The following is a 12,174-nucleotide window of genomic DNA, read 5'->3' as shown; positions in this document are numbered from 1 at the left end:
ATAAAACTTCACTTATTGCCTATTAACACATATGCGTGAGATCTGCCAACGTTTAGCTTTTTTTTTTTTTCGCTCCCACGTATTCAACCCTTTTCCCTCCGTCCTCTAAAAGAGTGTAACCACCCGGCTAACCACCTCGTCTATCTTTGTTGTTTTTATTTTTTCCGTCCCTCTTGAATTACACTCGCGCTGACTTCCAGGATCTCGAGCAATCCGCGGAACAAACCATGCCACTCGGAGGGTCGGCGAAAGAGGCAGCACAGACGCAGATAAACTCCTTCCGTTCCACATCGAGCCAAGGTGTCCGGTTGCGCTCTGGCGCGAAATGTTGGTCTCCGTGGGTAACGAGGAGGGGGTCGGCGCGACGATAGATGTGAGAGGGAGGGTCCGACACGTACAACCACACGTACAAGTCACAAGTGCACTAGTCCGCAAGGCCGAGAACAACACTGTGGGAGAGAAATCGGTGCAGAGAAGAGGGATGGAGAGGCGGCGGACAAGGAGATGGGAGTTGACAGAGAGAAAGAGAGAGAGAGAGAAACCACGCAAAAGATGTTCCGCGCTGGCCAGCCTAATTAATCCGCTACGGTGACTCATTAACGACGCTGCGTCTCGTCACGGGGTCCTTCTAGGGGGGGGCGGCAATTTGCGTTAAAACCGACCGATCCCTTTCCGCACGCTCCCTGCCTTCGCAGGCACTTCCATCACACGCACACACACACACATAACACGCGAGTGCGGCGGCATAAGGTGACTCGAGCCACTGCTTTGAGCGAGCCGTGGCCGAGGGCTCATTTAATGCTTGGCGGCGACACGATTTGCGCAAAGGCGATTGCCGCGCGAGCGGTTCTCAATTTACACGGTGCCGGCAGACGAGCCGGCCACCTTTTGACGAGTCCGTGTGCTTGAGATGATTTCGGAACACCTGAGAAGTCAGTGATTTCGGGCAAGCCCTGCGTCGATGGAAAGAAAGAAAGAAAGAAAGAAAGAAAGAAAGAAAGAAAGAAAGAAAGAAAGAAATGAGGCACTACAGGAGACATGCGCGAAAGGTAGGGTACTTTATTTACGGGAATTCCAGTCCACGTTCTTGGTATATATCTCGTTTTCTCTGACGATAGAGAGGTGGTATCACGTTGCGGACACGGCAATGCGGTGTGTACGTTGGGTTCGCTTTCACAAGCGAGACAATATGGGAACGCAATAATCTTGATGAGCACACGCATTGCATCCACGAGTGTTCGCGTATCATCCTCCGGGAATTTCGACCACCTGGGGTTCTTCAACATGCACCTAAATCTAAGTACATGGGTGTTTTCGCATTTCGACCCCATCGAAATGCGGCCACCGTGGCCGGGATTCGATCCCGCGACCTTGTGCTCTCAGCAGCCCAACGCCATAGCCACTGAGAAACCACTGCGGGTGAGAACGCGTGGTGAACCATAGTTTCCAACAAAAGTTACTAAAGGAAACTCAGCCGCGAGTTCTTATGGGACACTCGAGCATGGCGGTTCAGCCAGCATGGTAATAGTGATCAATACAGGGATGTGCCTTAAGTTCGTTTGCCTGGCTTTGAACAGCTTTGCGACTTTACGTATTGATCATTTTCAACAAGCTATTGCGTTACAAACCAGACAGTTGGCAGCTGGCGTCCAAATACACGCCGCAGCGACGGCTCTCTCAGGGTCGCAAAAAGTCATGATTTTGCCGGCTGAATGCGTCGGAAGCAACTGCGGACCCGGAAACACGTCACGGACGCCGTGTTTATGTGCACCGCCTGTTCGCAGCGATTGTGATTGTGCGCACAGTCTTATTGCCTTCTGCGCTTAGAAAATTAGGATTTCCTTTAGAATTTGAGAACATAAATGCCGATAAAGTGCCGCGAGTAAAGCCATACGGACGCCTCAAGACGCAATAACCATAATCAGCCAAATCCATGATAAATAGACGGATTTTATTGATAGGAACGACAGAGAGGTCGACCTGAGCTAGTGCGCTCCAGTATGCTACCCTGTGCTGGGGAATAGGGAAGGGGAGCGAGAGCACTGGGATGGATTAAAAGGGAAGTGGGGAGTGCTTATGCACATTAGACGTGGCCCTACTAGAGCCGCTCGTCTAGTTTCCGTGTCCTGTAGAAACTTCAACAGAGCTTGAGTTGTCCGAACTGAAGTTGCGGTGTCAGGCCACGGACCGAGAATAGCTTCCTCCGACAGTGGTTGCCTGCCAACGCTGGCTGGGGAATTATCCAACGTCCTTCGCTCCATCGTACACGCTGGGCAATCGCACAATGCGTTTTCCAGCGTTTCGGGCGTCCGATGTACTGACCGTCATTTCTACGGTTTCTGAACGATCGCAGTGCCAGAGTTCCCTCTGGCGGTTTTAGTAGGAAACTCTTATGGGGAGAGCCATCGGAAACGCGCAGAGAAGCGGCGCCCGCGCGGCGCTCATGACGCAGTATAGCGTGAGTGGCGCGACCCCGGGCCTCGCAGAAGAGGGAGGCTGGCCATGGCGATGTAGAGCTGGAAGGGCCGCACGCAGGCCGACCGACTGACGCTACGTCGCTTGGCGCTCATATTTACGACTCTCCATAAACGTCAGGCAGTCGCGGAACCACACGAGACAGGAAAATCCTCTTCGCCTCCTTCGCCCGCTCTCCCCCGTCTCTCCCGCATCAACGAAAAAAAAATAAAAGAAAGTCTAAATGCTGTGTGTGTGGTCAGGGCTTGACGTCAATATGAGTATAGATAAGATGTACGGAGAGAGAGAAAGGGAATAAAAGTAAAGCGACAAAAGAACAAGAACGGAACACGAAGAGGGGAGAAAGAATAGGGAGAGATAATATAGAAGAAAAACGAGAAGATAGAGTTTAGTGAAGCCAGCCACAACGAAGGCTTATAGGCAGACCGAGCCAACCGAAGCCGGCCGAGGCCGTAATAACGGCGAGGGGCACCGTGGCCCGAGAGCATGCGAGCGCTTTCTTTTTTTTCCCGTCTCGTCACCACGCTAATATGCGGTTGCGTATGGCAGGCTCGAAACGCCGCTAAATGGAAGCTTTGCCTCAGCGCACGCCACAGCCTCCCCCCCCCCCCCCTCCCGACCTCCGAACACACCCAAGCTATGAAAAACTACAGGAACAACAAACAAGCGCTCTAAAAACAAGCGCGGCGTTGAGAAATGCTGGCGGGGAGCGAGTCGCGCGCGTTGAATTGCGGCCGGCGTTCGCCGGCACAGTGACACTTCACGTCGTCCCTCGCGTCCTCCCTCCGCAGCGCTGCCCACAACGCGAGTCCCTTGTGACGTGTCGGCAAAGAGAGACAGCGCGGTCTCTTTTTATGCGCGCCGGTGCTGCCAGCTGTCGGCGGGAAATTAACCTCGCTGATTGGACGACGGTGCGTGCAGAGTGGCACATACCGTTGTGGACAACGCATGTCGCAACCTGTTCTTCCACTTCCCGCGCGCGGGCCGACAGGTCGCGTGTCACGCCATCTGGACGTCCTGTCGAAAACGCGGAGCCGCGCGTGCGAGACGCGGCGGTGAATTAAATCGAGCGGCTTCCCCTAACTCAGTCCGTGCCCCCTACCCCTCCCCCCTCTCCATGCCGACGGCAAGCAACACGCCTGGAACATCAGAGCACCCAAGAACAAATTGCTCGCAGGTGGCTGCAGGAAAGAGATTGTAGCCGTTCCAATGCGCATTAGCATTGCGAATGTTACACATTGCGCTGTGTAACATTCGAGCCGAAAGGCGTAGCGCGCGTCACTCATTTTGAACGTTGCGCGTTCTCTCTGCTTACGTTAGCCCCAAACGTCACCCCGATCCCTTGGCCCCACCCACGAGACGTGCTGCAATAACGGTACGGACGTTCCCCCAATTCGTCCACGATGCAGGAGTGGACTCGAAAACTGTTACTTAAGGGTGTGCCACTGTGTTAATGACCAACGTTCATCGCACCACTATTCTTGTCATCGGCATCCTCTTTCGTGCCCTCGTGGACTTCCCCAACGCAGCGCAGCACGACAGAACCCATAGCTCCAGTCCAACTTCTCTCCTTTCCAGAAAAGTAATAGAAAAAACTACACCTTAATAAACTTACCAGCTACTTACTATCTTTAAAGGAGGAGGAAAGAACTTTATTGTGTGCCCTGCGAGTTGGTGGGGAGGGCCAAAGGCCCCGCCTAGGTGACGGCCAGGTGTTCTTGGGTCCTGGCGGCATCCTCGGCCCGCTGGACGGCCCATAATTGATCTTCGAGAAAACAAAATTTTATGAGTGAGATTTACCGTAAGATTGAGTTGCGCCGCTACGGAGCAGCCAGCAACTTTGATATGTCGTCGATACCTCTGGTGAATAAGTTGTCAGGATAGATTCGCAAGCCACTTTGCACTGTCACACTCTTAAAGAAATAACTCCACTAGTATAGTAAGCCAGCGTAACGGCCACGCTTATATTAGATTGTAGAAATAGAATTGCCGGTATAATGCTTTAGACACCCTAAAGACCGCTGGTTAGAAAGCTGTCGTGCCAAATCGGTGAAACGTCGGGATCCTGGTTCGACCTCACCATTAAGCTTGTAATTTGTTTTAGGTCCGGAACGACGCGAGACAAGAACCCGCCTGCCATATGCCTGGTATAAAGGCAGGAATTGCTTCGTCTTAAAGATAGAGCGCTACTTTTGCGGAACTAACTGGTTGTTCCACAGTTTACCACGCGTTTGTGACATTAACGTATCCACGGATGAAACTATCTCGCTCAAGTCAAGCACGGGCTGACTAAATGTAATTCATTACGTAATACATCCGTAATAAAAGCAGTTACTTCTAGGCGAGACCGGGAACAGCGTTTTAATGTATTGTATAGGGTACATAGTCATGTTATAACGGTTTATCGTGCGCGACACTCGCTGTTGATTGCATATAGATCTTCACCCTTCAGCGTAAAGCAAAGTGCGTGCTAGAGAAATAGCACACCAACGCATAGACGATGGGTTCTATCAACATGGCGGTGTGCTCCGAAGAAGTGCGTTCATTTGCTTGAGAGTTCGTCGCCACTCCTCAAATTTCGGCTTCGCTAGTGGCTGAATAACGGAAGAGGCTTTCACTTTCTCCCACGTCGACTCCAGCGCAAAGCGCACAATAAGATGGCTATAAAGTTGCCGCAAGGGTTCGAGCATCGTTAAGCCTTGTTGCACGATTATGCCCTGTTGCACGAATTATTCCAACTGGGATAAGTCGCCGTGGAAATAGCACGTTGAAACAAGATTCATGTTCAAAGCCGTAATTTGGAATAACAGAAACGCTAAAGGTAAATGAGACACATATGAAAACTAAATATGCGTAAAGATCAATTACCTTGTTCTTCAGTATAGCGGCCCCAGCAACAAGCTGTCGTAAGTAAACTACCTTTCGGTGGGCAAAGGTTGCTTGGTTTCGCTAACTCTGCCTGTTACAGCACGATTCTATTAATGTGGCCCCATTGCAATGTGCGATCGCACTTTGCTCCACCGCATCTTTACACCCTGCCTTGTTTCGTTGATTACAAATTTCACATTCTTTAAAAAAGGCAATTATGTCAAACTACTTCCCCAACTACTGTTCGAGCGCACTTCTGCGGTGTGTTTGCCCCTAGGAACTTGAAATGACATTGGGGACCAAACTAAGCAACTACAGCGCCGACATAGAAAAGGAAAGAAGGGAAAGCAAAGGGGAAAAATGGGGTGGCGGGTAAGAACAGCAGGACCGCAAACGCCAGACGCATGGCGCCGACGCCCTCCTCCTTTTTCCCCTTTTCTTCCTCCCTTCCTTCCCGAAGTCTCGCGAACAGACGACGGTGACGCCAGCAGCATGGCTGCCGGACAACGGGAAGACCACGATGACGCCAGAAAACGGTGCACCAGAGACAGGAGGGGGGGGGGGGGTGGCGGGGGGATGCGCGGGCGGCTGGAATATATATGTCGTCGTCACGAGAGCGGCCCAGCGACGTCGGCCGGCGTGGTTAGAAAGGGAGGGGGGGGGGGGGGGGGGCAAGGGAGCGCGCGGCCGGTTCACTCAATTAAGCCCGAACCGAATAGATTGGCGGAAAAGCAGGTCGAAGGGGAAGAACAGGCTGTCCGAGAGCAACGCCAGAGGGAGCGAGGGGAAGGACGGCGCCGGGAGTTTTGGGTTGAAAGGGAAAACGGAGGCACGGTGCAGGGGGAAGGGGGGTAATGCAGCGGCAAACAGACGACGGCAGGCCGCACGGGGACGAGCCAAGCTGCAGGAAGGCGGCAGCTGTTCGCCGCCCTTCGCTGACCGCTGTGCATGCTGCCAGTGGCGTTCTTCTGCGGGAGACAAATGTGTTCGTTTTTTTTTTCCTTCGGGGCGTATAGCACACATGGACGTGTTTTACGGGTAAAAGCTGAATCGTGAATAAGTGATCGTGAACAGCACTATAATAGCGTTGTAAGGTTACGTTTGTTTGTGCCGCGCCTCTTCGGCAGCATAGCGGTGTGCTACCACAAGGGCAGCCGTCTTTTCCCTAAGAGTACTAGATATCGTATGCCAGATAACATTACCTCTGCTGGGAGGCTGGTCTCGCCACTGCTGTTGCAGTTTTTTTTCTTTTTTCTTATGACGCCATTGTGTTCCTCTCATCGAGAACAAACAGAAGAGCTATTCTGAACTCTGTAAATTTGGCCATTTCGTTCATTTCACCCACGTTTGAAATTTGAGTCAATCAGAGAGGCCGTACAGCCACCCTGTCGGTCAACCAGAAGTGATAAGATCGCGAATTCGGCAGTATGCCCGAAATTTAAATGTGTCCAGAAGATAATGCCAGGGAAAGAACTGTTTTCATTTCACAGAGGTCTGGCCACCGCAAGATACTGCTGCCTAGGCGTAATAGCAGTTATTGCCTACGACATACATGTTAAAGAAAGCTTTCATTGAGAGCCCTCCCAGGCTTTTCTGATCAAGGCTGCTGTCTGGCAGCCTATATATATATATATATATATATATATATATATATATATATATATATATATATATATATATATATATATATATATAAATAAGGGTACATGATTGTACGCACGGAGGAGGAAATGAAGAAAGAAGGCAGGGATGTTAACGATAAATGCGTCTGGTTGGCTACTCTACCCCGGGGGGACGGGAGAAAGGGAATAGCAATGTTTCATATAAATCTTGTACGCTGACCACGTTTCTGTAGCTGACCCTTTCCCGCTGTCTTCTGCGTAACAAACAAATAACTTCCTAAAAAAAGACTACAAATGTAATTTCAGCTCACAGATATCTCTAGAGCATCCCGATCTGTTAATATCTAATAGGTAGTTATGTTTCACGAATTCTTTTATTTAGCCATTTGGTACGTGTCACATGCGGGTGTGCCAATTCTGGGCCAATCCTCCAGAATATATATGTACCACTGTGACACAAGACGTACAGAATCCCTAAATTTTGCTTGACACGCGTTGTACTTTTCTGCGCACACACTTGTCACCACTAATTTCTACGCATCCCCGTTAAACTGTGAAGCATTTAATTCGCCGCTTTACCTAAACTTCACTTAGCACAGATTCCAACATGTGCTTTGAATCTGCATGAATTTTTCTTGCGGTGTGCTGCTCTTTCGAGACTGGGCTGCACGCACTCTGCGTACCGTGTAAACACGAGCACTCAAGTTAAGCAATTAACAAGTTATAGTTCCACGGCGAGCACCTGCAATCTTGATCTGAAAATTGGCCATCGGCTTGTGTTTTATCCACATTCTCGACAATTATTTTAGGGGCTACGTATTAAGCGGGACACGAAAAGAAGGACTTAGCAGGAGGAAGTAAAAAAGAACGAACTGATCGCTACACTTCCAACTCTTTAATTCGTACAACAAAGTCACAATAATACGACACCGGTGCATACGTGCAGTACTCACGGTAAAAATAATATGGCACAGAATTGTGTCGAACAGTTCGAACTCGTTTCCGAAGAGATAACCAGATATATCGCTAGTGGAGCTGCTGCCTCTTTTCCTAATAATAAGAGCCTCCAACAACACTTCTGCCAAGGTAACTTTATCTCACGATGTTGTGGCTCACAACTTGCACACAACGTAATGCGCAGGTAACTGCGCATTGCCTTTGCTCTTTAATGATAGTTCACGCTCCCGTGCTCAGCGCTTCAACACGTATGGTCATGACTTCATCCATAAAAATTCCATGCCACAAATTATATGGTCAATGCCGATAGATCAATGGACCGAGGCTTTACTTTCTCCTTCTCTATCTGTCACACTCAGTTATTTTGACCAGCATAAGTCATTTACAATTTTCACCACGGAGCCCGACCCTGCTAGGGCCACTGGGTCATTCTTATGGTTGAAATTCTCAATATAACATTTGCGCCAACGTAAAGAACTTACTTAACAAAGCTATTCCGAGTGGAGTTCTCCTTGGAAATGTGTCCCCCACGCATTAAAAATCATAACTGACGGTTTTTCTTTGTCGAAATCTTGAAACTGCGTTTCCATTCAAAACAGTCAGACCCGCTTCCGAGCTGTTAAACGATTTCCACTGAGTTGGACAGGAACAATGTAACGCACTTTCTCCCTCAATTGTGTTTTTTCAGCTTCTCTATTGAGTCTTAGTTCAAGGGGGTTAGCTTTAAATAATAATTGAGTGGTCGCCCTTTACGCTGTAATTAAGAACGCGCAAATTGCGCCCAGAAACTCCGCGACCCTGGTCCCGCAAGGAGCATGATATTTTCTGTTACCTACACTATCCCTGACGACACATCGCAATGACAGTGCAGGCGCATGCGAATACTGCCGTAACGTCACCTGGACAACGTGTCGCTGCTTCATGACTTTTTCAGCATGCCTATACAAGGTGCAGCATGTGGAAGACGAAATAACGATAAATTAACTAAATAGTGACATCCTTAATAATCCACAGGAAACGAAAATATTGTTTAAGTAGTCTGTTTAGGAAGCACAAATTGAAAAATGATTATCGTCAAACTTTCCAGCTGATGACGAAGCACGTTTACATAATCCCAGTTGCCAAAGGGTATACACAGTATCCGAAAAAAAAATGTGCTGGAAGTTAATACGCTCCTGACAGACACCTTTGTTTCGTGAACGGCAGCTAACTGAAATCACTCGAAAAAAGAGTATACAACCACTGTATTCTGCTAGCACTAACCTATGATGTTGAAACTTTGAGCCGAACAGAGCAACTTGACAAAAAAGAAGAAAGAAAAAAAAAACAAGCTAGGGAGCTCTCAGCGAGCGATGCTACGGAAGATTAGGAGTTATAACATTAAGGGACGGGCGAGAATGCGGCACTAAGCGTTCCAGTTAAAAAGGAAGCACATCATATCCTAGTTAAGATTAAGAAGGCGGAGTTGGGCAGGTTATGTGTTATGCTTAAGCAGATAACTGGAGGTCTAGAGCAACAGTTCAAGGTGCCAAGATGAGATAAATATATTCGAAAGTGGCAGATTATTACATGAAGGAGGTGGGGGCTGGCAGAGCTTTCAGACCTAAGCAGCTAGGGTTTACTTAGCGCAGCCGGATCAGACCCTCGTCCTGTCCTGTAACGATGATATCCCGAGGTGCGCGCGAGTTCTTCTTGGCCGAGAAACGCATGCTGCGAGGTAGCATGTGTCTTCGGCGCTGCATGGCAGCCACCGTTGACCGTGCAAGCGAAAGGGATAGCCACCGCATGTAGTATCGCGCCACAGAAGCAGACGACCGAGGCGACCTTCCATTTACTCGTGGTTTTGTCATTTCTAGTAAAATATTCTTCGCCGCGTTGGTGGTTACCCTGCAGCCCTTTCCTGTCATTGCGCTTACCGCTCGATGAAATTCACGCGAATGCAGAAAGTCGTAAATCCCTTCTTCCCAACGCTTCCGACCGACTTGGCGCGGCGCCACCACGTATTGGCGACGTCACGATACGCGTCTACCGACCGCCTCGCAATCTAGTATAGGCTGCTACTATTCGACTCTGTCGCTGACTGCCACAGCCCTTAACTGGCTGCTTATTGTGTGTGAAAAGCGGAACTACTTAACTAAATTTTGAGGTTCAGCGTCCCGACACTGCACGGAGGTTTATGAGGGACGTTGTTGCGCAGGGTCGCGGATTAATCTTCTCCTTCATCATCATCATCATCATCATCATCATCCTATTTGATGGTGAAGATAAGCTAACCCGAGACCCTCCACCAGGGCGTCCCTCATAACCCACTATGCAGTTTCGGGAACCTTGTTAATTTAGAGGGTTCATTGACGTGTCCCCTAAAACACGGTTCACGAGCTCTCTCTCTCTCTCTCTCTCTCTTGCGTTCCGCCGTTATTGGAACGCGGCCGCAGTGGCCGGGAATCAAACCCGGCACCTCGTTGTCAGCAACGCAACGCCATAGTCACTAAGCCAGCATGGCGTATGAACGCTAGTACTGGCAACCCTGTTAAGGTAAACAAGCCGAAGGGTGGGTCGGCGGCGAGCGCGGCCGGGGGGAATCAGGCCGCACCAAATAGCAGAACCAAGGCATCGCAAGCTGCAAGTGCAGATTCCTCGCCCAACGACCCCGGGCAGGCCAAGCCCGAGCGCTGCCGCTGGAGCCGGCTAACCACCCGCCCGCGGGCTACGCCCCCTCCCTCTCTGTGCCGACGTCCTGCTCGCTGAACTGCTGGCGGCGACGCAACGGAGTTTGGGGATCAGCGGCCAACTCGCGGCAAGGAGAAAAGAGACGGGAGTGACGGCTGTTTCGCGTTAAATTGAGTGTTAACGCCGCTAGGCTGCGACCACGCTTAAAGCGTGAGAGTGAGCAGTATGTGGGCTTCCATATAGGGTTGGCTGGCATGCGGCCGGATCGGAAAGGTCTCGCGACAGATCCACTCCCCCCTTTCTAGTCGATGCCGGGAGCATGTCGTGATTTCTGCGTCGTCTGCTCGCTTTCTCCCTTAGGTTGTTCGATACTTTTCTTTTAGAGCGAGGTGAAGCAACGGGCTGGGGTAGACGCCCTTCCTTTCGTACTCCGGTGTCGTGATCAGCGCACCACCGCGGTGGGAGCGACTCCCAACCCCGTCGACGAAAGCGCAGAGGCCTTTCAGGAAACGTCACACGCAGAGGACTGAGCTTGCGAGTGGAGCTACGAAGCGTGTGGTTCTAAAAGCAGCACAGGGATAGTTCTAAAATTCATTAAGGGCGAAAGAAAAAGCGTCTTGCAAACTGGCTGTTCTTTCCTCTTCGAAGTGAAGTGCCTATCTTTCTGAGCACCATTTCAGACGTGCGTACTTTTACTTGCAGGATCGCAATGTAATACGCTTGCTACGAAAGCTTCTGCACCAAGATTTAAAGAAATAATAATAACACGGATTATTGTACGCGAGTAAAACCAAGCGCATGTTTAGGCCTCATTGAGATCTGCCAGCAATTATTTTTAGTTCCTGGCGTGAAATTATTAAATTAACCTAATTATCTAACTTTAATTGATATTCTAATTGGCAAGGCGTGAATTACCCTGTTGTAAAGAATCGCAAGATCCATCGAAACGAGTTGTTTCTGGCAATGTACAGATCGCGTGTTTACTTTTTCCAACAAAGAGAGAAAGCCCGCGAAGCAGGAGAACATTCACCGATGATTCAGCGGTAAATACGAGAGAAACGCGTTAACATTACGGCGCACCTAAGAGAGGTGCAACGTAATTCCATAACGACGCATTTGCTTGACCTCGATATGCTGTAATCACCAGGAGCCATTCGTGCGTTGTTGAAAAAAGACGCGTGCTGCTGTCGCCTCTATCTCGGCCCAGTACACTGTAAAACAATTTACACCCTTAAAAGTAAAAACGGTGTAAATGTGTCTCAATAACTCACACCCTTGGGGTGTTATCTATATAACGAACACCATAAGGGTGTGAGTTATAGACACATTTACACCTTTTTTCACTTTTTAGGGTGTAAATTATTTTACAGTTTAACAGATGAGAACAGCTTGCTTTCTTACAGAGAGTGCATGTTCGATGGCGCTGCTGTTCCGTGCACACGCATGCGCAGTCACGTGGGTATCTTTTTTTTTCATATTCCTTGCCATTTCTCATATTTTCCGAAAAAAAAGCAAACACGCGATGTGCAGCTTGCTGAATTAAGAAACCTTCTAGAGTAATAAGTGCCAAAACCACGATTAT

At 49.4% G+C, this 12,174-nt stretch overlaps 1 long non-coding RNA gene across 5 annotated transcripts in view; it reads right to left on the bottom strand.

Moving 5' to 3' along the window:
- The window catches only part of LOC135916207 (uncharacterized), a 353,303-nt gene that overhangs the window by 324,602 nt on the left and 16,527 nt on the right, over positions 1-12,174 (bottom strand). For 2 of the 5 annotated variants that reach the window (XR_011508620.1, XR_011508619.1), the window contains exon 5: positions 4,102-4,240. The exons of 2 other annotated variants lie outside the window; for them this stretch is intronic. This is a non-coding gene — a long non-coding RNA (uncharacterized lncRNA). Of the gene's footprint in view, positions 1-827; positions 954-4,101; positions 4,241-12,174 lie in introns of those variants that run through there. One more of the 5 variants, XR_010568875.2, reaches the window with a different exon arrangement.

Source organism: Dermacentor albipictus, chromosome 9, assembly GCF_038994185.2.
Source record: "Dermacentor albipictus isolate Rhodes 1998 colony chromosome 9, USDA_Dalb.pri_finalv2, whole genome shotgun sequence".
Lineage (NCBI taxonomy): Eukaryota > Metazoa > Arthropoda > Arachnida > Ixodida > Ixodidae > Dermacentor > Dermacentor albipictus.
This window is presented reverse-complemented; position numbering and strand designations above follow the sequence as displayed.